The 27,854-nt window shown below is 46.5% G+C and overlaps 1 protein-coding gene across 3 annotated transcripts in view; it reads left to right on the top strand.

Annotated features, from left to right (window-relative positions):
• The first annotated feature begins 1,114 nt into the window (after positions 1–1,114).
• LOC309561911 (contactin-4-like) overlaps positions 1,115–27,854 on the top strand; it is a 192,434-nt gene continuing 165,694 nt past the window's right edge. For 2 of the 3 annotated variants that reach the window (XM_082265976.1, XM_082265974.1), the window contains exon 1: positions 1,258–1,408. The gene's annotated coding sequence lies outside the window, so the exon portion shown is untranslated. The other variant, XM_082265975.1, reaches the window with a different exon arrangement.

The following is a 27,854-nucleotide window of genomic DNA, read 5'->3' as shown; positions in this document are numbered from 1 at the left end:
GTAAAGTTCTTTAATCGTGGGAGTGGCGTAACCTCTATTACTATTATTAGTAGAGTTCTTTAATTGTGAGCCTCCAAGAGCCTTGGATGAGAAGACCTTGTTCACAATTGGCATTCAGTAGGGTTGAGGTCAGGGCTCTGTGTAGGACATTCAAGTTCCTCCACACCAAACTGGTCACACCATCTCTTTATGGAGCTGGCTTTTTATACAGGGAGGGGGAACAGTCATGTTGGAACAGAAAAGGGTCTTCACCAAACTTTTACCACAAGGTTGGAGGAGCACAATTGTCTACAATGTCTTTGTATGATGGAGAATTACCAGGACCCTTCACTGGGGACATCTGAACTCCATCATTTAGAGAGGGTTCATATATTTTGGGCCATATAGTGTATCAGCTTGGAGTGGTGTATCCTCTATTACTATTATTAGTAGAGTTCTTTAATCGTGAGCCTCTGTTTCGTGAGACTTTGTTCACAATCGGCATTCAGTAGGGTTGAGGTCAGGGCTCTGTGTAAGACACTCAAGTTCTTCCATACCAAACTGGTCACACCATCTCTTTATGGAGCTGACTTTGTATACAGGGGGGAGGGGGGCACTGTCATGTTGGAACAGAAAAGGGTCTTCACCAAACTTTTACCACAAGGTTTGAAGAGCCCAATTGTCTAAAATGTCTTTGCATGATGGAGGATTATCCGGACCCTTCACTGGAGACACCTAAACTCCATCATTTGGAGGACCATATAGTATATATACAGTAAATACAAACTCAAAATAGAAAAAAATGAACATTTTCCCGTATTTTAATAAGACGTTTTCCCATATGCAGCGTGCATTGACATGTATTTCTATAAATTCTAAATCAGCCTTTCTAGTCGTTGTGACAGGGATGGGCCTGCACCATGCTTCCCCATACATCTCCATGTACGATGATCTGTGCCATCACACCTGTCAGCTCCACATTATTATCTGCTATATATGTGTGCATTGCATCGCCTCCCTGTATATACCTGTCACACCTCTGGATCATTGTGTATTCTCTGTGTTCAGAGTCCTTTTCATTATATTTCTTCTCTGTCTCCTCCTCTCCTCTCCTTGCTCCCCCTCCCTGGCTCCTTTCCTCCCTCCATCCTTCTCCTCCTTTCTCTCTCTCTCTCTGCTGTCTCTCCTGTGTCCCTCTCCTCCCTCCCTTGTCACAGCTGTAGATCTGTGCTCTTCTCCTGGGTTCCTGTGCTAATTATGTGAGTCCTGGGGGGGGGAGGGGGGGGGAGCTTGGTGGAGAGAAGCTTCACAGTCAGAGCATCTATCTCAGGGAGCAGCAGAAGTGTGTGTGTGACCAGGGCGGTGGAGCTGGCAGGAGAATGTGATGACCAGCTGGATCCTGGGGACAGTGCATGGAGCCTGGCACACCGTATGTACATGCTGGGAAATTGACATTGTCTGCTGGTGGGGTGGTGGTGGTGGTGGGGGGGGGGGGGGGGGAGGCAGCAAGGCTGGATGTGCACTGGCTATGGCTGGATGGGAGTTGTGTGTGGCTGGATACTTTGTATCAATAGTGAGTGTACCTGGGATACAATGTATCAATCAATCTGGTACAGGTAGGGGGGCTGCTGGCTGCCTATGGGGCTATGTCTGCAATAAAAAGGAATCTGTGTATCAGGGAGAGCCTGGATCAGGTGGATTGGCTGGTGACCAATGACCATCTATTGGGATTTTCTGCTATTTCTGTGAAATAACATTTTGTGTATCAAAGTGAGCCTGGACCCGGTAGAGGGGCTGGTGACTACCCATTGGGGTGTCCACAACATTGGGGTGTCCACAATATACATTGTAATAAATAGGATTGTATTTATCAGAGAGAGCCTGGATCAGGTAGGGGGGCTGGTGACTACCCATTGGGGTGTCCACAATATATTTGTAATAAATACGATTGTATGTATCGGTGAGAGCCTGGATCAGGTGGAGGGGCTGGTGACTACCAATTGGGGTGTCCACAGTATTTCTGTAATAATTAGGATTTTATGTATCAGAGAGAGCCTGGACCAGGTAGAGGGGCTGGTGACTACCTACGGGGGGGGGGGGGGGGGTTCTCTGCCCTATGTGTATAGTAACTAGGATGTTATATATCAGAGAGAGCCTGGACCAGGTAGAGGGGCTGGTGACTACCCATTGGGGTGTCCACAATATACATTGTAATAAATAGGATTGTATTTATCAAAGTGAGCCTGGACCAGGTAAAGGGGCTGGTGGCCACCTATGGGGGTATCAACCTTTTGAGTATAATAACCAGGATTGTAGGTATCAGGGAGAGCCTGGACTAGGTAAAGGGGCTGGTGACCATCTATGGGGGTCTCTGCCTCATGTGTATAGTAGTAACTAGGATTTTATGCATTAGAGAGAGCCTGGTCCAGGTAGAGGGGCTGGTGACCAGCATGGGGGCTCTATTTGTATAATACCCATTGGGATGTCCACAATATGTTTGTAATAAATAGGATTGTGTGTATCAGAGAGTGCCTGGTCCAGGTAAAGAGATGATGACTACCCATTGGGGTGTCCACAATATTTTTGTAATAAATAGGATTGTGTGTATCAGAGAGAGAGCCTGGACCGGGTAGGGGGATGATGACTACCCATTGGGGTGTCCACAATATGTTTATAATAAATAGGATTTAATGTATCATAGAGAGCCTGGACCAGGTAGGGGGGGCTGGTGACTACCCATTGGGGTGTCCACAATATGTTTGTAATAAATAGGATTGTGTATCATAGAGAGCCTGGACCAGGTAGGGGGGCTGGTGACCTGCTATTGGTGTCTCTTCTTATGTCATTTTAACTGGTATTTTCTATTTCAGAGAATGCCTGGAGCAGGTAGAGGGGCCGCTGGCCACCTATTGGGGTTTCTACAATATATTTGTAATAAATGGTATTTTATGTTTTAGAGAGAGCCTGGGGCAGGGAGAAGGGCTGGTGACCATCTATTGGGGTTTCTGCTATATTTGTGTAATAATCAGGATTGTATGCATTAGAGGGAACCTGGACCAGGTAGAGAGACTGGTGACCACCTATGGGTGTCTCTGTCCTGTGCAATTTTAACTAGGATTTCATATGTCAGAGTGAGCCTGGACCAGGCAGAGGGGCTGGGGACCTCCTATTGAGATGTGTGTAATAAATAGGATTTAATTTATCAGATCAGGTAGAGGGTGACTATCTATTGGGGTTTCTGCTATGTGTGAACTTTAGATAAAATATTATGCATTACAGTGAGCCTGGACCAGGTAGAGGGGCTGGTGACCACCTATGGAGTTCCCTGTGTTATGTATATAAGATCAGGGATTAAATGTATCAGAGAGACCCTGGGCCACGTAGAGGGGCTGGTGACCACCTATTGGGTTTTCTGCTTTTGTGTAATAAATAGAATGTTATGTATCAGAGAGAGCCTAGACCAGGGGGGGTGAGGGGGTGTCCACCTATGGGGGTCACTGCCTTTGAGTATAATAACTAGGATTTTATGTATCAGAGAGCCTGGACCAGGGGAGGGTCTGGTGACTACCCATGAAGGTCTCCATCCTATGTGTATAGTAACTAGAATGTTATATATTAGAGAGAGACAGGACTAGGTAAAGGGACTGGTGACCACCTATGGGTTCTTTACACTATGCTTATAGTAACTAGGATTTTGTGTGTCAGAGAGAGCCTGGACCAGGTAGAGGGGCTGGTGACTACCTATGGGGGGGGGGGGGGGTCTCTGCCCTATTTGTATAGCAACTAGGATGTTATATATTAGACAGAGCCTGGACCAGGTAGAGGGGCTGGTGACTACCTATGGGGGTCTCTGCCCTATGTGTATAGTAACTAGGATGTTATATATTAGAGAGATCCTGGACTAGGTAAAGGAACTGAAGGCCACCTATGGGGGTATCTGCCTTATGAATATAATAACCAGGATTTTAGGTATCAGAGAGAGCCTGGACTAGGTAAAGGGGCTGGTGACCACCTATGGGGGGGTCTCTGCCTCATGTGTATAGTAGTAACTAGGATTTCATGCATCAGAGAAAGCCTGGTCCAGGTAGAGGGGCTGGTGACCACCTATGGGGGGGGGGGGGGAGCCTGGTCCAGGTAGAGGGGCTGGTGACCACCTATGGGGGGGGGGGGAGCCTGGTCCAGGTAGAGGGGCTGGTGACCACACATGGGGGCTCTATGTGTATAATAAATACAATGTATGTATCAGAGTGAGCCTGGTAGAGCCAGAGAGGATGGTTGGTGACCACCTTAATGTATGTGTAATAAATAGAATTTTTGGTATAAGAGTGAGCCAAGTAGGGAGGCTGGTGGCCGCCTGTGGGGCTCGCAGCTCTGTGTGTAATAAATAGAATTTTATGTGAGGATACAATGTATCCGAGTGACTTTTGTGTCTGTGCAGGTAGTGCTACCCATAGGGGCTCTCTGTTCTATTATGTGTATAAATAGGATTTTGTGCTGGAATACAATGTATCACAGTGCAGGTAGAGGTGGTGCCTGGCTATAGGGCTCAGTGTGCTACATATGTATGCAGAAAATAGCAATTTTCATCTCAGCCTAGCAAAATTGGGGCAATGTGATAGATGTATGGAGCTGCTTATCAGTAACTGGATATTGTAGTACAGGCGTGTATCAGATGGAGAAAAATTGCTGCTTATGCTGAGTACAGAGCAGCAGATAACATGTATGTGCTGGGTGTGGATTCTACATACAGTATATGTGTACAGCTGCATGGACATTTGGTGTGTATACTGTACTGTGTATATACAGTATGTGTTATATTGTCTATACATGTTTTATTATGCATTATATTGTCGGGATACACACATAGTACCAGCATGTTCTCCATCATAGCAGAAAATGATTCCTCAGTGTATGGAATCCTCAATGTAATAAATGTGGTGACAGTTCAGGAGTCTCACAAATCACCCGGCAATCTTACATCAGATTTTATCATCATCAAATGTGTAAACAGGGAGATTTAAGGTGGTGTCACTGGTATACTGGGCCAGACTGGAAGGGTCTCCAGCTTCTCTTATAGGTATGTACAATGAGTAGGTGTAGGATTATAACAGCTCCTATGGGGGGGGGGGGGTGATATATTATTCTGCCAATAATAACTTTATTCTGAACTACAAAAAGAATATTAATGTGAGTTCAATGGTGTTACTCTGTCATATCTGGGAATATAATAGGGGGTCCTTTCTTATTCTTCTCTTTCTTTATTATCTATCTATTTAGCTTTATTTCTCTTTATTTCCTTTATCTATCTATCTCTCTCCTTATCTATCCTTATCTCTCTCTCTCCATTTCTCTCTATCCCTCTCTCTCTCTATCCCTCTATCTCTCTATACCCCCCTCTCTCTCTCTCTCTCTCTATACCTCTATCCCTCTCTCTCTATCCCTCTCTCTCTCTCTCTCTATCCCTCTCTCTATACCTCTATCTCCCTCTATCCCTCTCTCCTTCTCTCTATCCCTCCATCTCTCTCTCTCTATCCCTCTCCCTCTATCCCTCTATCCCTCCATCCCTCTCTCCTCTCTATCCCTCTCTCTCTATCCCCCTCTCTCTCTATCCCTCCATCCCTCTCTCCTTCTCTCTATCCCTCTCTCTCTCTCTCTCTCTCTCTCTCTCTATCCCTCTCCCTCTCTACCCCTCTCTCTCTATCACTCTCTCCCTTCATCCCTCTCTCCTTCTCTCTATCCCTCTCTCTCTATCCTTCTCTCTCTCCCTCCATCCCTCTCTCTCTCACACTCTCTCCCTCCATCCCTCTCTCTCTATCCATCTCTCTCTCTCTACCCCTCTATCCCTCTCTCTCTCCCTCCATCCCTCTCTCTCTCTCTCTCTCTCATCCCTCTCTCCTTCTCTCTATCCCTATCTCTCTATCCCTCTCTCTCTCCCTCCATCCCTCTCTCTCTCACACTCTCTCCCTCCATCCCTCTCTCCTTCTCTCTATCCATCTCTCTCTCTATCCCTCTCTCTCTCTCTCTCTCTCTCACACACTCTCTCCCTCCATCTCTCTCTCTATCCCTCTCTCTCACACTCTCTCCCTCCATCTCTCTCTCTATCCCTCTCTCTCTCACACACTCTCTCCCTCCATCCCTCTCTCTATCCCTCTCTCTCTATCCCTTTCTCTCTCCCTCCTGGAATATGATATTGATGGTGTAGAGTGGGGCTGGTTGCGGCCCTGAGTCCATGCCTGACCTCAGTGGGATGTGTAGAACAGAGGTGTGGTCTATTTAAAGATTCTTGCGGTTGAATATTGATATCTTCAATTAATCAGAGTATAAAGTATAATGTGATGTAGGGAGCACAGTGCAGTCCTCGGCGGATGGAGCTCCACTTTCTGTGCATATGAAGGGCCTCCTTGCTGGGAACACAACTTCTCTCTATCAATGTATGTGGGTTCCTGGTAATAAAATATTAATTTCTTGCTGGTTGCTCTGCACCGGAGTCTGAGCAATGGCGGACCGGACCGGAGTCTGAGCAATGGCGGACTGGCGGACAAATTTAACCCTTTAGTATTTACTGTGGAGCTCAGAGGATATGGTGGTCAGGGGAGGGCTGGCAACCTAAGGCCTGGGGGGCAAGTCCAGTCAAGTGGCCCGTTGAACTATCAAATCAGCTCGCCATCCATGCCCACCTGGTTTTATAATGGATATTGATGTTATGAAGCAAGACAAACATGATGCAATGTGGTAACATAATTTAATGTTAATAGCAGGAAAGGAGGTTTAACAGAAATACATGACATCACGCCAGGCGGGGCCTAGGAAGCTCCTGTCGGGTGGAGATCACTCTGCCTGACAGGGAAGTGACTGTGTTAGTATTGTGCCAGCCGGGTGCAGGAGCGACTCTGCACACTCATACCGCTCCGCTGCAGCTCTGCAAATATAACATTGTGTAGTGGCCACCAGCAGCTGTATACAGCGTCTGGCCCCTACATTAATCCAGCCCAGAGGGTGGCCTTTTTGCATCAGAGTAGCCGGGGGGGAGATTGCCACCCTGCCCCCCTTCCCAGTCCTCCCCTGAAGGAGGTGCCAGTCATTGAATCTGTTACCTGTAAAGATTTGGGCTGAAACAATGTAACAAAATCGCTTTTCCTTTGGTAACTCATAATGCTTTTCAAAGTAATCAGTAGTGGGAAATGGATGTTTTTTTTTACCACAAATCCCCCCCCCCCCCCCCCCCAGAATAAATCAGGTCTTGTATTGGGAGATTTATCTACCACCTGTCCTGGAGTCAGACTGAAAACTCTATTAGGGGTCCTTTAGGGATTCACAACCACAAAAGGGCATTCAGGGTTGAGTTTTGATTGGCTGCTCGCTACTTTTTCTGGGTTGGATTATATAAAGCAAGTTTTGTTCCTTTTCCTGAATTCTGAGATTTTATGACCAGTGATGTGATTGATGATTTCTCATCCTGTGTGATCTTTTATTTTGTTTTTGTATTTTGTATCAGTTTATTTTGTTGTGTTTGTGAATTGCTCCATGTGGGGGCGCTGTGTGTGCAGATCATCCCTTCTATGTCAACATACTAGATACAGGGGGCCTTAGATGTGGCCCCTGGCATACCTAGAGGGCCACACACTAAGGGCCAAAGGGCTGAATGGGGCCCTAGGACCGCAGGTTTGGTACCAGGGAAGAGACACCTGTGCCCAACCTGCAGCCCTCTGGTACTTTGTTATTGCAGCCCTGCAGATCCCTACAGACATTATTCTGTGTTTCTCTATTGCCCTCTTATAGCAGCAACTTCTAGCAGTCTCATGTAATTTGTCTCCACAACTCCTATAACTTGATTCGTTATCAGCCTCCAACTATTGTATCCTGTCTGCAGTCTCTGACCATCTCTTGTATCTAATCATGCCTACAGTCTCTGACCTTCTCCTGTATCATGTCTGCAGTCTCTGACCTTCTACTGTATCATGTCTGCAGTCTCTGACCTTCTACTGTATCATGTCTGCAGTCTCTGACCTTCTACTGTATCATTTCTGCAGTCTCTGACCTTCTACTGCATCTGCAGTCTCTGACCAACTCCTGTATCCAGTCTGCAGTCTCTGACCATCTCCTGTACTACATCTGCAGTCTCTGACTATCTCTTGTATCATGTCCACAGTCCCTGACCATGTCCTGTACTACATCTGCAGTCTCTGACCGTCTCCTGTACTATGTTTGCAGTCTACAGGAGGAGTATGGTTGGCGTCAATCTAGGAGAGGTGAGGGAGGCGGGGTCTGATAGTGGGAAGATGGCGGTCAATGAACTAGAGAAGATTATCCTAATTTAACCCAACAGATGCTGCGCAGTGATTGGACCTCGCCTTACCACTTCATTATCAGATGCCACGCAATGATTGAACCTTGCCTTCCCGCTTTGCTATCAGATGCTGCGCAATGATTGGAACTCGCCTCCTGCCTCAGTATCAGATACCGCACAATTATTGGACCTCACCTTCCGCCTTATTATCGGATGCCGTGCAATGATTGGACCTCCCCTCCCGACTCATTATCAGACGTTGCGCAATGATTGGACCTCCCCTCCCGAATCGTTATCAGACGTTGCGCAATGATTGGACCTCCCCTCCCGACTCGTTATCAGACGTTGCGCAATGATTGGACCTCGCCTCCCGACTTGTTATCAGACACTGCGCAATGATTGGACCTCGCCTCCCGACTTGTTATCAGACGCTGCACAATGATTGGACCGCGCCTCCCGACTCATTATCAGACCTTGCGCAATGATTGGACCTCGCCTCCCGACTCGTTATCAGACACTGCGCAATGATTGGACCTCCCCTCCCGACTCGTTATCAGACACTGCGCAATGATTGGACCTCACCTCCCGACTCGTTATCAGACGCTGCACAATGATTGGACCGCGCCTCCCGACTCATTATCAGACCTTGCGCAATGATTGGACCTCGCCTCCCGACTCGTTATCAGACACTGCGCAATGATTGGACCTCGCCTCCCGACTCGTTATCAGACACTGCGCAATGATTGGACCTCGCCTCCCGACTCGTTATCAGACACTGCGCAATGATTGGACCTCCCCTCCCGACTCGTTATCAGACACTGCGCAATGATTGGATCTCGCCTCCCGACTCGTTATCAGACACTGCGCAATGATTGGACCTCACCTCCCGACTCATTATCAGACGCAACTGACCGATCGTCCTCTAATCGATCATTCTGCGACCAACTGGCACTGGCTGACTCTCCCCTCCCCCGTTCACAAACAGTCCCGCCATGATCTTACCCAATCCAGAGATAGACACAGCAATCATTATAAAGTGAACCTGTCACCAACCTCACAAGTCTGCGCGACGGAATTCTTGACGTGTCGCAATCTACAAACTTTATCCCGCATCCTTATCTCCGATCAGTGACTGTGCCTGGGCTGAGGTGATGTCATCAGTATGCTGCAGGCAGGAGGAAGCATTTCCTCAGTCTCCCCTCCCCCAGTGATGTACACTGTAACTTTGTAAAAGGAGGAGGAGGCATTTCCTCAGTCTCCCCTCCCCCAGTGATCAGACTGTACATTGTAACTTTGTAAAAGGAGGAGGAGGCATTTCCTCAGTCTCCCCTCCCCCAGTTATCAGACTGTACATTGTAACTTTGTAGAAGGAGGAGGAGGCATTTCCTCAGTCTCCCCTCCCCCAGTGATCAGACTGCACATTGTAATTTTGTAAAGGGAGGAGGAGGCATTTCCTCAGTCTCCCCTCCCCCAGTGATCAGACTGTACATTGTAACTTATTATATGGAGTTGGGATCATCACATCAGAAATTACAAAAATAAGGAAAAGTGTGAGTGAAGCTGAAGCACTTTGCAGCTTCCCTATAAAACAACTAAATAGACAGAAATATACTCAGAGTGTCTTACCCGCCAATGTAATTTTAATTCTGTTCAGCCGGTCTTGTGATCCAATCACTGCTATGGAGAAAAGTGCCCTGTGGGGCTGATCTCTTATCTGGACAGTTGTTAGGCAGGCAGGTTGGATGATGCAGAGCCCCCTCTAGTGGTTGATCTACAAATCTTGGTTATGAATACAATAAGGAATTGATTAGGAAAGGATACAATATTTGTTACATTCTATCATGTGACTTCTTCAGTAATGAGATCATTAATCCAGCAATTTATTTTTAACCAATTAATTAACTCCTTCCCACCCACCCCGGTGTCTTTCTTTAGGGCAGGGATCCTCAAACTACGGCTGTTGCAGAACTACACATCCCAAGAGGCATTGTAAAACTCTGACATTTACAGACATGACTAGGCATGATGGGAGTTGTAGTTCCTGAACAACTGGAGGGCCATAGTGTGAAGACCCCTGCTTTAGGGGTTCTGAATGCCCAGGAGGTGGGAAGGATTGGGGATCATGTGAGCTGTGTGATTGGCTGTCACAGTGGTCACATGATTGGGACCTGGTTCCCCCCGGCTGCTGATCATTAGTGGGGACTGAGAGTTGTCTGTCTTTGCTGGGAGCGCGTAGTGAGCGCACTCTCAGCGCAGGAACATCCCAGTGACGCATATGTGCGGCGTGGAGGAAATAAAGCCCGCCCTTTCGCCGCAGCGCGTATGTGTTAAACGGGAGGCAAGTGGTGAAAAACCAGATGAAGCATGCGTATCGATATCCTGAGATCAGAGAGATCGATTATAATCGTATCTAAATACCCCTCCCCCATCCCCCCCCCCCCCCCAGCGATCACACAAGTACACTTCTGTAAGAAAAAAATGTAAAAAATATTTATTTTACCCCTTCATGCCCAAAGCTTTTTTCTGACATTTGTTGCCTACAAGTTAAAATCAATATTTTTTGCTAGATGATTACTTAGAACCCCCAAACATTATATATATTTTAGCAGAGACCCTAGAGAATAAAATGGCGAATAGAGGTGTTTGTTGCGGGATGATGTGCAGCTGCAGGCATCACCCCGGTACCCAGGGCTGGCTCAAGACATTGTGCTGCTTGGGTCCAAGAATAAGATGCTGCCCCCCCCCCCCAAAAAAATAAAAAATCACACCCAACAAAATGCCCCCCACATCCATTATTTTATATAAATCTAAAATTTTGAAAATATTATATATACTGTTATCTTCTTCTATACCTCACCACCGGACCGGTCCACTAAACACTCACTGTCTGTCCTCAGTCCTCCTATCACTCCTGTGTCTGCCACCACCCTAGAAGATCCAGCCTGCTCTGAATGAGATGGAGTGCGCTGATGTCTGACGTCATTGCGCACACCACGATCGCGTGGGGGACATTCCCCGGAGGAGACACTCCGCCTCCTCATACTCATCAGTTTGCACTACGGTCGGCAGTATGAGATGGGGAAATGCCACCCATAACACGCTGAAAATTGATGACACACAAAACTGCTGAAAAAAAATAATCTTGGGAGCCAATTTGCTGCCCCTCTCCAAGTGCTGCCTGGGTCCAATGGACCCATTGGGACCCATGGTAGGGCCGGCCCTTCCGGTACCGTTTTTTAGAGCCAGCGGTCGGCTTTCTGCTGATGCAGCTCAGGAGCCGCTCGGCCGCTATCCCCCCCCCCCTTCCCACCCCTTTCGCCACTTTGCCTGGGTCTCCCGTTCCACCGAGACACCCGAGCGACCATCCGGCACGTCCGCCAACCGGTCAGAGTCCCGAATAAAGCTGGATTTGCCGTGGATCGGGTCTCCAATCAAGTAACCTGGGAGCGAGGTCACTTCCGCTTTACTGGACTGCCATGGGCGCCGATTAAAAAAAAAAAAAACAACAGTGTTCAAAAATGCAGAATTCGGTGTTTTGAAAGCTTTTAAGTGCAAAGGAGGGATTTGGGGATCTAAAGAGGACCTGTCACTGTCACAAAGGGAAGTTTACATTCCTTGTCACAGCAATAAAAGTGATCAGAATTCTTTTTTTTTTTTAGGGAACAGTGATAAAAATAAAAAAATCAAATAAATAGGAAATGCCCACGCACCAAAGAAAACGCATACGTAAGTCGCGCCCGCTAGTGTAAACGGTGTTCAAACCACACATGTGAGGAATCGCCGCTTTCGTCAGAGTGAGAGCAATAATTCCATCCCCCGACCTCCTCTGTAACTCTAAACTGGGAACCATTAAACATTTTTAAAGCATCGGAGATTTTTAGGTACCATTGTTTGTCATTTGTAGTTTTGCCATTCCATGAGTGTCACAATTTGATACTGTAACATGTTGGGTATTTATTTATTCGGCGTGACATCATCTTTCACAATATACAAAAAAATTGGGTTATTTTTACTGTTTAGTTTTTTTTTTTACATTCAGTGAAATGTATTTTTTCCCACAAAAAAAATGCATTTGAGAAACCGCTGCGCAAATACCCCGTGACAATGCAATGACCGCCATTTTATTCTCCAGAGTCTTTTCTGGAAAAAAAAATATATATGTATTGTTTGGGGGTTCTAAGTCATTTTCTAGCAAAAAAGACTGATTTTAACTTGTAAACAGCAATTGTCAGAAATAGTCCTGGGGCTTAACCACTTTAACTCCGCCCACTGTGCCTCTACTGCGGCACAGTGGCTCGTCATCGTCCAGCGACGTAGACCTACGTCGCTGGACTCCTCCCCCTGTAGGCAGCGCTCGCGTGCCGCCGGAGGCGTGCTCCCGCTGTTTTCATTCACAGCAGGAGTCAGGCCAGGGGAGGAGCGGTGGCGATCGCCACTGCTCTTCCCCGATCGTCGGGGAATCCAGTTTGGAGATCCGCCCGCCTGTGTAAACAGAGCTGGCGGATCTCCTAAGTGACAGGGAGTGACAGATCGGAGTGATCAGCATAGCTCAACCTGCGATCTGTCCCTGTGTCACACAATCCCCTCCCCCCACACACGTCAGTAAGCACCAGGCATACATTAACCCCTCCCTCTCCAATAAAATTAACCCCTTCCATGCCAGTGTCATTTTCACAGTAACCGTGCATATTTATAGCACTGATTACTGCAGTAATGTCACTGGTACCCCCAAAAGTGTCAAAAATGTCAGTCAAGGGTCCGATCTGTCCGCCGCAATGTCGCAGTCCCGGAAAAAAAAAAATATCGCAGATCACCGCCAAAAATGACAGAAATCTTTCCCTTAGTTAGTAAACGCAATAACTTTTGCGCAAACCAATCAAAATACACTTATTGTGATTTTTTTTTACCAAACATAGGTAGCATAAAACAAATTGGCCTAAAATTTAAAAAATATTTGATTTTTACATTTTTTTGGGGGGGAATTTCATATAAAAAAAAATGTTAAAAATATTGTTATTTTTTCGAAATAAACGCTCTTTTTTTGTTTATAGCGCAAAAAGTAAAAATCGCACAGGTGATCAAATACCACCAAAAGAAAGCTCTGTTTGTGGAAAAAAAAAAGGACGTAAATTTCGTTTAGGTACGGCGTCGCACGACCGCGCAATTGTCAGTTAAAGTCGCACAGCGCCGAATCGCAAAAAGTGGCCCAGACGTAAGACAGCAAAATCCTCCAGTGGTTAAGTGGTTAAGTGGTTAAACAATACAATATTTAACTACTTGCCGCCCGACCACCGTCAAATGACAGCAGAGCGGTGCGGCTCTCGTTCTGGGAGGACGTCATATGATGCCGCCCCAGAACAGGAGCTCTCGTGGGCCCGCGGCGATCACTGCCACGCCGTGTCTTGGTAAAGAGCCAATGACGTGGCTCTTTACCCATGTGACTGGCTGTGTCCAGTCACAGCCAGTCACATGTAAATGAGGAAGTGCCGTTTATCGGTGCTCCTCGCCTCACACTGTCAGAGCCAATCAGTGGCTCCTCCTCAAAGGGAAGTCCAAGACAGGTCACCGGGGCGGACTGACCATTCGGGGATTAGGGCACCGCCCGAGGGCCCAGGGTCAGTAGGGGGCCCCATGAGAGGCTACACACTACAGAAAGAAGCCAGGAACTTCCATGCAGGCTATGCTGTGGTAGATATTTAAATGCCCACTCTATGTGGCTGAGCTGCAATTTGTAGGTGGGGCTTAGTGTGGACAGAGGGGGCCCCATGATCTCTGATTGCCCGGGGGCCCCATGAGTTGTCAGTCCACCCCTGCAGGGCACTGATTACAGTAAAGAGAAATCAATGCCCATCAGTGACCCCAATCAGTGCCCACAGTGACCTCAACCTGTGCCCATTACTGATGCCAGTCAGTGCCCATCAGTGCTGCCTCATTAGTGCCCATCAGTGTAGCCTATCAGTGCCCATCAATCAGTGCTGCCTCATCAGCGCACATCAGTGAAGGAGAAAAATTACTTATTTACAAAATTTACTGACAGAAATTAAGAAAAACTTTTTTTTTCAGAAAATTTCTGTCATTTTTCTTTCTTTTACTAAAAAATAAAAAAAACAGTGATGATTGAATACCCCCAAAATAAAGCTCTATTTGTATTTAAAAAATGATAAAAATGTCATATGGGTACAGTATTGTATGACCGCGCAATTGTCATTCAAAGTGTGACAGCTCTGAACGCTGAAAATTGCCCTGGACAGGAAGGGGGTGAAAGTGCCCAGTATTGGGGGGGACGGGGGTGGGCAGGAAGGGGGTGACAGTGCCCGGTATTGGTGGGGGACGGGGTGGGCAGGAAGGGGGTGACAGTGCCCGGTATTGGGGGGAACGGGGCCGGGCAGGAAGGGGGTGACAGTGCCCGGTATTGGTGGGGACGGGGGTGGGCAGGAAGGGGGTGACAGTGCCCGGTATTGGGGGGGACGGGGGTGGGCAGGAAGGGGGTGACAGTGCCCGGTATTGGGGGGGACAGGGGTGGGCAGGAAGGGGGTGACAGTGCCCGGTATTGAAGTGGTCCAATTGTCATGGCTTGCATACTGATACCAGCAAAACATTATCACCTACAAACATGTTTGGCTGTTTGTCGAGATGAGGAACTGGGGTCAACGCGTTTCGTGGAAATGACTGCTTCTTCAGGACCTCCTACATGTACATGATCACAAAGCAGGTTCTTGTTCCAGAAGATTTCAGTTTATATATTTTTCATGCATCTTGTAAGTAGATCACACAGTGATGTACCGGTGGAATATCCAGTGAGGTAGAGCCTCGCCGGCCCATGAGAGAAGGATCATCCCCAGAGTAGAGCTCTTTTTACAGAAAGACCCCAGAGTTTCCACATGGTGTGGCAGTTCGAGGAGCACGAAACGCGTTGACCCCAGTTCCTCATCTCGACAAACAACGATACATGTTTGTAGTTGGTATCAGTATGCAAGCCATGACAATTTGATATGTGTTTTTAAATATTTTATTGTTTAAAATAAAGATTTTGTACATCTGACAAAAGTAAGTACACCCCTCACATTTCTGTAACTATATTATTATATCTTTTCATTTGACAACACTGAAGAAATGAGACTTTGCTACAATGTAAAGTAGTGAGTGTACAGCTTGTATAACAGTGTAAATTTACTGTCCCCTCAAAATAACTCAACACACAGCCATTAATGTCTAAACCACTGGCAACAAAAGTGAGTACACCCCTAAGTGACAATGTCCAAATTGGGCCCAAAGTGTCAATATTTTGTGTGGCCGCCATTATTTTCCAGCACTGCCTTAACCCTCTTGGGCATGGAGTTCACCAGAGCTTCACAGGTTGTCACCGGAGTCCTCTTCCCCTCCCCCATGATGACATCACAGAACTGGTGGATGTTAGAGACCTTCCCCTCCTCCACCTTCTGTTTGAGGATCCCCACAGATGCTCAATGGGGTTTAGGTCTGGAGACATGCTTGGTCAGTCCATCACCTTTACCCTCAGCTTCTTTAGCAAGGCAGTGGTCATCTTGGAGGTGTTTGGGGTCGTTATGTTGGAATACTGCCCTGCGGCCCAGTCTCTGAAGGGAGGGGATCATGCTCTGCTTCAGTATGTCACAGTACATGTTGGCATTCATGGTTCCCTCAATGATCTGTAGCTCCCCAGTGCCGGCAGCCCCAGACAATGACACTCCCACCACTATGACTGTAGGAAGACACACTTGTCTTTGTACTCCTCACCTGGTTGCCCCCACACACGCCTGACACCATCTGAACTGTCATTTCTTCAGTGTTGTCACATGAAAAGATAGAATAAAATATTTACAGAAATGTGAGGGGTGTACTTACTTTTGTCAGATACTGTGTATTTTCCTACATAAGTGTGTGTGATCACTGGAGGGACACTACCTTCCTGTTGTTGCAATATATTGACTATCGGGATGATCCCCCCACTGACACATTTTTCTACTTGATCTCCTCTATATATTCCCAACAAACACATAAAGAAACTTTTTTGCGATTTATAATAGAAAAGGACAATCTGATTGATCAGTGATTGGAATGTGTGCGGTCAGCAGGAGATATTAGTTGCAGGAAGTATCGATTTCTAACAAGTAACAGTTACTTATACACGTATAGATATTTGGATGAGAACATTCTTTGAACATCTGATGAATGGACAAACGTTGTTCAAAAATTGTCTTTTGCTTTTAGCATTCAATTTGAAAATGAATGCAATTTCTGAGCGATAATCGCAAACACAGCCCGAAAATTCAATCGATCGAGAAAAGTTTTCCTTCCTGCCCCTTCGAATTTTCCCGTCACTGCGGTCGAAAGCGGACATCGATTGACCGCACTAACGATTAGAAAATCAAAAAATTTTCTTAAAACTAATATTTCCAAACAAAAATCTATATGTGTATGGCCAGCATTGGTTCCAAGTGGTCACCCTATAGTGGGGTAATCACTATAAGAAAATCGGGCAAACGATTGCCTGATTTTCCTCATTTCACAGCAAATCAGAACCAAGGAACGAAAATTTGTACGGAAATTCTCATACGACAAAGGCTTTCTTTTGTTGTTTATTGTTTCTGAGCATGCGCAGTCTTTTTCTTTTCTGATCTTTCTTGTACAAAAATCGTATGAAAACGGTAAATATTGAATGAAAATCGTTCGTTCTGTTCCCGTATGAGAGAAATTTTGGAGTTTGTCCCTTTGGGAATCTTCATACGGAAAGTCGGAATCAGTTGTGGAAAGTTGTATACAAACGATACGAAAATCGTACGAAAGTTCTTTGGATGAAAATTCTCGCCCCATTTTCTGTGTACGAACCTTTAGTAGCCAATCAGGCGGTCAGATTTACTGAAAGAAATACTTCCTTAAAGTGGTTCCTATTGGCACAATTTCCTTTACTGACTCCTCCCCTATTGGCACACCTTCCTTTACTGACTCCTCCCCTATTGGCACACCTTCCTTTACTGACTCCTCCCCTATTGGCACACCTTCCTTTACTGACTCCTCCCCTTCACAGGTTTGGCTACAGCCCATTCACACGATTGTATTGCGGTTATGTGCACGTTACTGCGACGTGCCTCAATGCATATTACATGCGTTGGTGCAATGCAGCAAAATTCTGAATGGCGCCCCAATGCACCCTGCCATTAAAGTGTAAGCTCCTGTGGTACAGAGATGGATGTGACTGTGGGGGAGGGGACATTAGAGTGTAAGCTCCTCTGGTACAGAGACTGATGTGACTGTGGGGGAGGGGACATTAGAGTGTAAGCTCCTCTGGTACAGAGACTGATGTGACTGTGGGGGAGGGGACATTAGAGTGTAAGCTCCTCTGGTACAGAGACTGATGTGACTGTGGGGGAGGGGACATTAGAGTGTAAGCTCCTCTGGTACAGAGACTGATGTGACTGTGGGGGAGGGGACATTAGAGTATAAGCTCTTCTAGTACAGAGACTGATGTGACTGTGGGGGAGGGGACATTAGAGTGTAAGCTCCTCTGGTACAGAGACTGATGTGACTGTGGGGGAGGGGACATTAGAGTGTAAGCTCCTCTGGTACAGAGACTGATGTGACTGTGGGGGGAGGGGACATTAGAGTGTAAGCTCCTCTGGTACAGAGACTGATGTTACTGTGGGGGAGGGGACATTAGAGTGTAAGCTCCTCTGGTACAGAGACTGATGTGACTGTGGGGGGAGGGGACATTAGAGTGTAAGCTCCTCTGGTACAGAGACTGATGTGACTGTGGGGGAGGGGACATTAGAGTGTAAGCCCCTCTGGTACAGAGACTGATGTTACTGTGGGGGAGGGGACATTAGAGTGTAAGCTCCTCTGGTACAGAGACTGATGTGACTGTGGGGGGAGGGGACATTAGAGTGTAAGCTCCTCTGGTACAGAGACTGATGTGACTGTGGGGGAGGGGACATTAGAGTGTAAGCCCCTCTGGTACAGAGACTGATGTTACTGTGGGGGAGGGGACATTAGAGTGTAAGCTCCTCTGGTACAGAGACTGATGTGACTGTGGGGGGAGGGGACATTAGAGTGTAAGCTCCTCTGGTACAGAGACTGATGTGACTGTGGGGGAGGGGACATTAGAGTGTAAGCTCCTTTGAAGGCAGGAACAGGTGGGAATGACTCAGGTTCCTCTGTACAGCACTGCGGTATATGTCAGAGCTATATAAAGGTATAATAAATAAGATGCGGTGACCCAGCTAAATGTAATATTTCCCGCTGCCAATATCCCCCCCCCCCCCCCGCTCACAACAATGTGTCAGCCTCCCTCCTGTATCACACACGGCGGTGCCCACTCATTCTGCGCTCAGCCGCGGTGCCCCCTCCTCCGCCGTGCCAGCTAATAATTCTCCAGTGCAATATTAAACCTCCACGTGTCGTGTTCCCGTGATGCAGCTCTACAAAATACGGCTTTATTATTTGGACGTTGCGAATGGAGGAGGGGCTGCGCCAGGAGCTTTGCATGTGAGGGAGGTTTTTAAAGGGCAACTCCACTCCAGCTAAACTGCTACTATCAGCACATACTGTATATAGGGAAGTAAATCCTCCCTCCAGCCTCCCCTTCATAGAGGTCATTCCTATGCTCCTGCGCTCCTCCTCCTGTGCTCCACCATCCTGCGCTCCACCATCCTGCGCTCTACCATCCTGCGCTCCACCATCCTGCGCTCCACCATCCTGCGCTCCACCATCCTGCACTCCTCCTCCTGCGCTCCACCATCCTGCGCTCCTCCTCCTGTGCTCCACCATCCTGCGCTCCTGCGCTCCACCATCCTGTGCTCCTCCTCCTGTGCTCCACCATCCTGTGCTCCACCATCCTGCGCTCCTCCTCCTGTGCTCCACCATCCTGCGCTCCACCATCCTGCGCTCCTCCACCTGTGCTCCACCATCCTGTGCTCCTCCTCCTGTGCTCCACCATCCTGTGCTCCACCATCCTGCGCTCCACCATCCTGAGCTCTACCATCCTGCGCTCCACCTCCTGCGCTCCACCATCCTGCGCTCCACCATCCTGCGCTCCTGCTCCTGCGCTCCACCATCCTGCGCTCCTCCTCCTGTGCTCCACCATCCTGCGCTCCACCATCCTGCGCTCCTCCACCTGTGCTCCACCATCCTGTGCTCCTCCTCCTGTGCTCCACCATCCTGTGCTCCACCATCCTGCGCTCCACCATCCTGAGCTCTACCATCCTGCGCTCCACCTCCTGCGCTCCACCATCCTGCGCTCCACCATCCTGCGCTCCTGCTCCTGCGCTCCACCATCCTGCGCTCCACCATCCTGCGCTCCTCCACCTGTGCTCCACCATCCTGCGCTCCTCCTCATGCACTCTTCCTCCTGCGCTCCTCCTCCTGTGCTCCACCATCCTGCACTCCTCCTCCTGTGCTCCACCATCCTGCGCCACCTTTACAAATGATTGGGGTCATGCAGTTGGCTCTGTGATGTCCTGTTGGTCCTAGAACTATGCAGATACCATTCATTTGGAGGTCAATCAGCCACAGGAACCCTTTGCACCCTATGGAGGAACCTGGTTGAGTTTAGCTGTTCTAGCAGGCAGGCCACTGTCTTTGTAGGCCCCAAACAAGTTCCCTCCTTTGGCCTTTCCTCATAAATCCGCTCTCCCGGCTTCCATTGAAATGACGATTGTATGTAATTCTGGGAGAATCGCTCACATTACCATTCAGTGAGCGGGTCTCTGGAGTGATATGTTCGGTGGAAGGAGTAGATAAGGAGTAGAGCAGAAGAGCGCCCTCTCGGCCCCAGGGCAGGATTGAGAGGTGACGGATTAGTCGGCCCAGAATAAAGTCGTTTTCCTGGGCAGGTGCCCCCAGGAGGGGGTGTTTTTGCCGTCAGTTCACCAGGGGCAGATGGGATTTGCAGGCGAGACAGAACGATCGCTCGCTGGCTCCCGAAGGGTCGTGTTATTACACAACACGGGCCGCGCTGTTCAACCCGCACGTGCTGCAATCCCCTCGCTTCCATTACCAGCTAACAGGAGAACATCGGGATACAAGGGAAGGCGGCTCGGTAACAAGGCGATGAAACCCATCACAAATCCCTTACAAGAAACACTCGGCGTTCTCCGCGCCATTACAAAACAATAACGCAGTAAATCGCGGGACGCAACGTGATTCTAACAGGATAACGAGGCGGAATCGTCCCCCCCGACAAATAATTGGGATCCTACAGATTGTATCAGGCAGACAGCGGGGACGCTAAGAAAAGCCATTACCCCCCCCCCCCCCATCCTATAGCTTCCCATAAGTCCCTGGTTCTGGCGCAAGCAGCCAATTGCCCATCTCAACAGAGAGTGTCAAAAACTCGCCCTGGATTACTGTATTGTCAGGCTGTAAATTTAGCAGTTAGCGTTTCCCGGGGGATGGGGAGCTGTTAGCGAGTTCGGCAGTAATGCGTTCCCCAGAGGCGGCTATCCGCAGCTCAGGCTCTGCGCCATCTGCAAGCTTCAGCTGCTGGAGAACTACTGGTCCCAGCCGGCCCTGGCAGAGAAAAATGGTGTCCCTGGAAATTATTTTCTTTTTTTTTTTTTCCAAGACCAATCGATCGCTCCATAAACCGCGCTCTTTTCTTGGTGGTAGATTCATTTTTTTTTTTTTTTTCTATTTATTTTTTTGTCCTCAGGTAATGCTCTTTGAGAAAATGTTTTATTTAAAATGTAAAATAAAAAAATGGACTCCGAATACACAGTGCATTTCCCCGCGCTGCGAATTTATGGCGCACGGCGTTCAGCGGCAAGAACAAGCGATGGTCCTAGAGGTGCCCCAATCCATAATACTAGGAGACCCCCAACGCTGAGGGACCATTTACTTTTATAGGGCTTCATGGACTAAGGGCTGGTTCACACTAGATGCAGTCCAGTGCGTTTTTTTTTTCTGCATCAAAAACGCATGGACAGTAGATTATATGGGTTCCAATGGCATAGTTCACACCAGTGCAACCAGTTCCAGTGCTGAGAAAAAAAAAAAAATTAACATGATGCATTTTTTCTGCACAGAACTGTACTGAAATGCAGCCAAAAGCATCAAAACCGCACTGGAACGCATCTAAACGCATCAAAAACGTATGGACAGTGGATCATATGGGTTCCAATGGCATAGTTCACACCAGTGCAACCAGTTTTAATGCTGAGGAAAAAAAAAAAAGTAGAACATGCTGCATTTTTTTCTGCACAGAACTGTACTGGAATGCAGCCAAAAGCATCAAAAACATATTGGAACGCATCTAAACGCATCAAAAATGCATGGACAGGAGATCATATGGGTTCCAATGGCATAGTTCACACCAGTGCACCCAGTTCCAGTGCTGAGGGAAAAAAAATGAAATGCTGCATTTTTTTCTGCACAGAACTGTACTGGAATGCAGCCGAAAGCATCAAAACCACACTGAAACGCATGGACAGTAGATCATATGGGATCCAATGGCATAGTTCATACCAGTGCAACCAGTTCCAGTGCTGAGGAAAAAAAAATGAAATGCTGCATTTTTTTCTGCACAGAATTGTACTGGAATGCAGCCGAAAGCATCAAAACCACACTGAAACGCATCTAAACGCATCAAAAACGCATGGACAGTGGATCATATGGGATCCAATGGCATAGTTCACACCAGTGCAACCAGTTTTAATGCTGAGGAAAAAAAAAAAGTAGAACATGTTGCATTTTTTTCTGCACAGAATTATACTGGAATGCAGCCAAAATCATCAAAAACATTTTGGAACGCATCTAAATGCATCAAAAATGCATGGACAGTAGATCATATGGGTTCCAATGGCATAGCTCATACCAGTGCAACCAGTTACAGTGCTGAAAAAAAAAAATTGAACATGCTGCATTTTTTTCTACACAGAACTGTACTGGAATGCAGCCAAAAGCATCAAGCCTGCACTGGAACGCATTTAAACGCATAAAAAACGCATGGACAGTGGATCATATGGGTTCCAATGGCATAGTTCACACCAGTGCAACCAGTTTTAATGCTGAGGGAAAAAAAAGTAGAACATGCTGCATTTTTTCTGCACAGAACTGTACTGGAAAGCAGCCAAAAGCATCAAAACCGCACTGGAACGCATGGACAGTAGATCATATGGGATCCAATGGCATAGTTCACACCAGTGCAACCAGTTCCAGTGCTGAAAAATAAAAAATTAACCAGCTGCATTTTTTCTGCACAGAACTGTACTGGAATGCAGCCAAAAGCATCAAAAATGCACTGGAATGCATCTAAACGCATCAAAAACGCATGGACAGTAGATCATATGGGTTCCAATGGCATAGTTCACACCAGTGCAACCAGTTTTAATGCTGAGGAAAAAGAAAATTGAACATCCTGCATTTTTTTCTGCACAAAACTGTACTGAAATGCTGCCAAAAGCACCAAAAACGCACTGGAACGCATCAAAAACGCGTGGACAGTAGATCATATGGGTTCCAATGGCACAGTTCCCACCAGTGCAACCAGTTCCAGTGCTGAAAAAAAAAAATTGAACATGCTGCATTTTTTTCTGCACAGAACTGTACTGGATTGCAGCCAAAAGCATCAAAAACTCACTTGAACGCATCTAAACGCATCAAAAATGCACCAGAACACATGGAAAAATAAAACCCCAGGAAACCTTGGGGGAAAAAAAGAGGGGGGGGGGAAACATGCTGGAATGCATTGAAAACGCATCAAAAATATGCATGCAAAAAAGCATTTGAAGTGCGTTTTTTGTGCTGTGAACTGGCCCTAAAAAGAGGTCACAGAACACAAAATATTCTATTAAACAAAGTATCAAAAATAGATAATAATAATAATAATAATAATAATAATAATAAATAGATAATAGATGAACATGCAAAATCAATCCACACCTCCCTGTTTGTTCATCTGTTTTTTGTACTATTTTTTGTTACTTTGTTTACTAAAATATTAAATAAAGTTACATTTGAAACAACAAAATATTTTTGCAAACAAAGTATCAAAAATATATAATAATAGATGAACAAAGAAAATAAATCCACATCTCCCTGTTTATTCATCTATTATTATTATTATTAATATTATATTTGGATACTTTCTTTAATAAAATATTTTGGTGTAACAAATGTAAATTAATATTATATTTTTTATATAAAATATCAAAATTTTATAATAATAATAGATCAATAAATAGGGCGGTGTGGATTTATTATTATGTTTTTGCTACTTTCTTAACTAAAATATTTTGGTGTTTCAAATGTAACATATTTAACAGTTTAGTATAAATGTATCAAAAATATAATAATAATAATAGATGAACAAACAAAATCAATCGGCACCTCCCTGTTTATTCATCTATTATTATTATTATATTTGGATACTTTGTTTAATAAAATATTTTGGTTTTAACACATAAAAATTAATTTTATATATTTTTTTATATAAAATATCAAAATATAATAATAGATTAATAAATAGGGCGGTGTAGTGTTATTATTATATTTTTAATACTTTTTTTTAACTAAAATGTTTTGGGGTTTCAAATGTAAAGTTTCGTTTAATATTTTGGTATAAAATGTATCAAAATATAATAATAACAGCTGAAAAAACAGGGAGGTGTGGATTGATTTTGTTTTTTTTATCTATTAAATATTTGATACTCTGATTAATAAAATATTTAAAGTTTTATTTGAAACACCAGAACATTTTAGTAAACAAAGTATCAAAAATATATTAATAGATGAACAAACAAACAAAACCAAAACATAACCAGTGCCTCCCTGTTTGTTCAGCCGTTTTTATTATAATTTAAAATGTGTTCAATAAAATATTTTGGCGTTTCAAATGTTAATGTATTTATTAAACAAAGTATCAAAATATAATAATAGCTGAACGAACAGGTGGGTGCCGATTTATTTTGTATCTGTTATTATATTTTTGATACTTTTGTTTAATAAAATAATGAATACATTTACATTTGAAACACAAAAAATATTTTAGTAAACAAAGTATCAAAAAAAATAAAAATATAAGAACAAACGAACATAAATCAGCTCTTCCCTGTTTATTCATCTATTGTTATATTTTTGATACTTTGTTTGTGTTAGTCTATTTGCACCTGAGAGTGTTTCGTGCAAAAATCGCGCCTTTATGTGCGTTTTCATAAAATGTGAAAAAAAAAAAAAAGCATGTCACACTTGTGGTGCCAATCATTGTTAATAACATCACAGACACAGCAAGCAGACATGCATTTTTCTGCACAAAAAAAAAAAAAAAAAAAAAAAGCTCAGTGAAACGTGCGGTTAAAAACACGCGAATCTCAGCGCTCATTAGGCTACGTGAGCTATATTGCGCGTTATGTGTAGGACAACCCACTGAAATATATTGGCTGCCCTATGCATGTAGCATGAAAACAAAGCATGGGTGGGACACGGCTCGGGACACAGCATGGGTGGGACACGGCTCGGGACACAGCATGGGTGGGACACGGCTCAGGACACAGCATGGGCGGGACACGGCTCAGGACACAGCATAGGCAGGACATGGCTCAGGACACAGCATGGGTGGGACATGGCTCAGGACACAGCATGGGTGGGACATGGCTCAGGACACAGCATGGGCAGGACATGGCTCAAGACACAGCATGGTGTAATGTTCTGGTACCTTTGGGTACCCTAATTACTCTTTCATAAGTGTATGCGCCCCACCATTCTCTTTTGGTAAGGTGCGCATACACCTTTAAGACTGATGCTGTCATCACTGAGCGCCGGACTGGATGGCTATTTAGATCGCCGGCTCTCACTCACATGTGTTCGTTCAAACTGCTTTGTGCCTTGATGCTAACCTGTCTTGAAGCTCACATGCTTGCAAGCATACCTCGCTGTCGGAACCACGCTGCGCTGATCCCTGTATCCCGCTACCGGATCATCCGCTCTTGCCGAACCTCTCCTCTGCTACATTGCTATTAGTGATAAGTACCCCACAGGGGAAACCTCTATAACCTTTATACTAAAGCTTACACTATCTAGCTCTGCATACTAAGGACTATTACTACATATGCATTATCTAGGATTGCTAGCTCTTGAGCCTACTACCACCTGTTCTTGCACTGGGTTGGTCTCTCTTGTATGTCCACCTGCTACTCTGTCATCTACTACCATACATGATTGCTAAACCTATCTGCATCCCATCTGCTACTATCTTACTTTCAAGAACATTTCCTTTCAAGTGTCTGTCATCTACCATCTCTACCCAACCTGTCTCTTCAGCCTATCATCACTGTGTTACTATATACATAAGTCACTCTAGGAAACATCTTATTGAGTGTGTGTATTTACTTGCTGAATTGAGATCATCCACACATGATGAGTCATTGAGAGTTGGGAATGGTGTCTCAGTGTTTCTCTACATGACTACTGAAGTGGAATATTTCTGCAGCTGAAAATCCACATCATACGTAAAACGCAGGAGCGTTACACATGGGTGGGACACAGCCCAAGATACAGCATAGGCAGGACATGGCTCAGGACACAGCATGGGTGGGACACGGCTCGGGACACAGCATGGGTGGGACACGGCTCAGGACACAGAATGGGCGGGACACGGCTCAGGACACAGCATGGGCGGGACACGGCTCAGGACACAGCATGGGCGGGACACGGCTCAGGACACAGCATAGGCAGGACATGGCTCAGGACACAGCATGGGTGGGACATGGCTCAGGACACAGCATGGGCAGAACATGGTCAAAGACACAGCATGGGCAGGATATGGCTCAAGACACAGCATGGGTGGGACACAGCCCAAGACACAGCATAGGCAGGACATGGCTCAGGACACAGCATGGGTAGGACATGGCTGAGGACACAGCATGGGCAGGACATGGTCAAAGACACAGCATGGGCAGGACATGGCTCAGGACACAGCATGGGCCGGACATGGTCAAAGACACAGCATGGGCAGGACACGGCTCAGGACACAGCATGGGCAGGACACAGCCTGAACACAGGACGCAGGAGCGTTACACATGGGTGGGACACAGCCCAAGACACAGCATAGGCAGGACATGGCTCAGGACACAGCATGGGCAGGACATGGCTCAGGACACAGCATGGGCAGGACATGGTCAAAGACACAGCATGGGCAGGACACGGCTCAGGACACAGCATGGGCAGGACACAGCCTGAACACAGACACATGGTCAAAGACACAGCATGGGCAGGACACGGCTCAGGACACAGCATGGGCAGGACACAGCCTGAACACAGGACGCAGGAGCGTTACACATGGGTGGGACACAGCCCAAGACACAGCATAGGCAGGACATGGCTCAGGACACAGCATGGGCAGGACATGCCTGAACACAGGACGCAGGAGCGTTACACATGGGTGGGACACAGCCCAAGACACAGCATAGGCAGGACATGGCTCAGGACACAGCATGGGCAGGACATGGCTCAGGACACAGCATGGGCCGGACATGGTCAAAGACACAGCATGGGCAGGACACGGCTCAGGACACAGCATGGGCAGGACACAGCCTGAACACAGGACGCAGGAGCGTTACACATGGGTGGGACACAGCCCAAGACACAGCATAGGCAGGACATGGCTCAGGACACAGCATGGGTGGGACACGGCTCGGGACACAGCATAGGCAGGACATGGCTCAGGACACAGCATGGGTGGGACATGGCTCAGGACACAGCATGGGCAGGACATGGCTCAGGACACAGCATGGGCAGGACATGGTCAAAGACACAGCATGGGCAGGACATGGCTCAGGACACAGCATGGGCCGGACATGGTCAAAGACACAGCATGGGCAGGACACGGCTCAGGACACAGCATGGGCAGGACACAGCCTGAACACAGCATTAGCGGGAAATGATCCGGGACACAGCATGGGCGGGACATGGCTCAGGACACAGCATGGGCGGTACATGGCTCAGGACACAGCATGGGTGGGACACAGCCTGGACACCGAATGGGCGGGACTGTCCCAGAAAATCCTCAACAGTCGGCATCTTTGCATCATGACTGCCCATATATGGGTCAATCTGCAGGCGATTTCAAAAACGTTTTGCCAGCTTTTAATCCCGAGAACAACCGAATAGTGAAAGACGACAACCTATCACTCCATCCCCCCATCCGCACCGTCCTTCGATGAGCGGAAGATTTACCTGTGATGAGGATTTTTCATCTCCCAAAATGCAGTCTAAGATGTTATTTTGTGGAAGGGACATTTTTGTTTCGCTATTTTGTTGCATTTTGTCGGAGTTTCTATTTTTTTGCCCTTTTTTAACCCTTTTTTTACATTAAATCCCCCTTTAGTTTATTTTTTCATACTCTGGTGAGAGAAGCGGCGAGGCAGCAAAACCAAAAACAATTGTCTGTGTGATCCTCGTAAACCGACTCCACAGAAATCGCAGTCGCTGCAGTCAGTGGAAATTTAACCGCAAATCAGCGATTGTGTCATAATATACAACCAGAAGTATCATAACTCTGCCCCCTGCTGTCCAACGCCAGCAATAACATCATCAGAATATAACATGGAGATCTCTGCGACCCCCAAAATCATCACCGATC

This window comes from Pelophylax lessonae (genome assembly GCF_965119305.1).
Source record: "Pelophylax lessonae genome assembly, chromosome: 8".
Classification (NCBI taxonomy): Eukaryota; Metazoa; Chordata; class Amphibia; order Anura; family Ranidae; genus Pelophylax; species Pelophylax lessonae.
The sequence above is the reverse complement of the archived record's forward strand: the minus strand, read 5'-3'. Positions and strand labels throughout refer to the sequence as shown.